Below are 1,921 nucleotides of genomic sequence, written 5' to 3'. Positions count from 1 at the left end.
GGCAGCTGGAGAGGCTCCGGGGGTGTCTGCAGCCCGGCTCCAGAGCTCTCTCCCCCAGCTCAGATTCGGGCTTCCACTCCAGCCCTCACCCGCTCACTCGCCCGCCTCCTGGAGCGGGCGTTTCGCGCCCACCCTTATCCCCGGAGCGTAGCCACAGGCTTGGGGCGCACGCAAGCCAATCGCCGTGCCAGGCTTCGGAGCCTGCCTCGCTGCTAAGCAGCACACACACGAAACTTTAAAAAAAAAAAAAAAATCCTAAAAAATGTCCTCTTTGCAAATTAAAACAGGAAAAAAAAAAAAAATCTTTGCTCTTTAAATCCCGCAAACGGCGAGAAAGCGACGGGTCGGCGGAGGAGTCTCTGTGGGAGCTGGTTCAATCCAGCCCGGCATGGCTCCCCAGGCCTGCCCGGGCGCATGGAGATCGGCGCCGCCGCCACTCGCAGCAACCCCTCTCCCCCGAAATCCGCGGCGCCGGGGCTCACTTACCGAGCGTGTGAATGGGAGCACGGGCCAAGGGCACCTTAGGGGTGCGGCGGGCCGAAGAGCTGAGCCGCAGCTCCGCCGCAGCCGACGCCGGGGCAGCAAGCCGCCAGACAAAGCCCGAGATGGCGAAGCGGAGCGACGGCTAATGGCGAGCCCCACGCGCCGCGCTCCGCCCGCCCCGCTCCGCCCGCCCGCCCGCCCGCCTCGGCGCAGCGCAGCGCCGCTCCGAGCGCTCGCCCGTCAGAGCCGCCTCGGCGCCGCCGCCTCCCGGGCCACCCCGGCCTCGCCTGGCCCCTCCGCCTCCTCCGGGCGACTCAGCCTCACCCCTTCCCTCCCACCGCGCTTGGGGGCTGCACGAAAATAAAAAAAAAGAAAAGGAAAAATGCTTTTCTTTTTTTTTTTTTTTCCCTCCCTTTGGCAGGGCGGGCGTGTTGAGACTTTCGAGTCTTTTTGCCCCCAGCTCGCACTCACCTGCGGAGCCGCCGGGAGGGCTGGGGGTGGGGGCGCGCGGGGCTGGAGCCGGCGAGCGCGGGTTGAAAGCTAGCCAAGCTCTGCAGCGCCCGACCCGGGCGTATACGCCGCCGCCAGTCCCCGCAGAGAAATCGTCCTCCTACCCCCGCCTCCATCGCTCTGCGTTTCTCTTCCAATCAGCCGATCGCTTGGCGGCTCCTCCATTCTCCGGCCAAGCCTGCTGCCTAGAGCGAGCTCCACTCCTCCATCTGCTCGCCCGGCTCCTCGCTCCCCTGCCGGGGCCGGCGAGGCGACGTGGGGCCGGAGGGGGATTTGCGAGGGAACCTGCCGGCTTCCCGCTCCCATAGCTCCCTCCCCGCTGCCTCCTGCTTCTCTCCTACGTCTTTCCAACTCTCCCCCTGTCGCCACTGGTGTGTGTCTGAGTGTATGCGCGGGTTTCTTTCTTTCTTTTTTTTTTTTTATTGCTCTTTGCTTTTGCAACCCTGGAGCCAAAGCAGGGTGGAGGGGAGAGAAAAGGGGGGAAGGGTGTTACAAAAAAAAAAAAAAAAAGCAAGCAAGAAAAGCTCTTAGGTTTGCAACACATTGGAAAACCGGAGGAGTGCCCCGCCTCGTCCGTTCTCGGTGCCCCGCGAGGGCCTTCCGGGTTTAGAGCGAACCTCTCGCTATTCTCAATGCCCCTCACCTCCTCCGAGTTTAGGATCCGAGGAGTCCGAGCAAAGAGTTCTCCCCCTGGGCCATAGCAAGGGGGTGTCAGGGTGAGAGTTGGGGGCATTTTTCAAGAAGCAGCAACCATCCGTCCCACCCCCGCTTCGGTAGCTGGGCCGCGGGAGTCGGTTGAGAGCAAAAATCCCGGTGGGTTTAGGCGAAGGGGATTCCGGGGCGAAGCGGAGCCGTGAGACCGCGCTTCGCGCATCTCCCCTTCGGTCTCTGCCTCCAGTCCCCAGCCTGCTCCCCCTTTAATTTCACC

At 63.2% G+C, this 1,921-nt stretch overlaps 1 protein-coding gene across 4 annotated transcripts in view; it reads right to left on the bottom strand.

The window, feature by feature from the left end:
• UBTF (upstream binding transcription factor, RNA polymerase I) overlaps nt 1–1,914 on the bottom strand; it is a 17,058-nt gene extending 15,144 nt beyond the window's left edge. For 2 of the 4 annotated variants that reach the window (XM_010832457.1, XM_010832460.1), the window contains exon 1: nt 487–652. The gene's annotated coding sequence lies outside the window, so the exon portion shown is untranslated. The other 2 variants (XM_010832459.1, XM_010832458.1) reach the window with 2 other exon arrangements.
• Between the last annotated feature and the right edge of the window lie 7 nt (nt 1,915–1,921).

This window comes from Bison bison, unplaced genomic scaffold, assembly GCF_000754665.1.
Source record: "Bison bison bison isolate TAMUID 2011002044 unplaced genomic scaffold, Bison_UMD1.0 scf7180017861046, whole genome shotgun sequence".
In the NCBI taxonomy this organism is placed as follows: domain Eukaryota; kingdom Metazoa; phylum Chordata; class Mammalia; order Artiodactyla; family Bovidae; genus Bison; species Bison bison.
The sequence above is the reverse complement of the archived record's forward strand: the minus strand, read 5'-3'. Positions and strand labels throughout refer to the sequence as shown.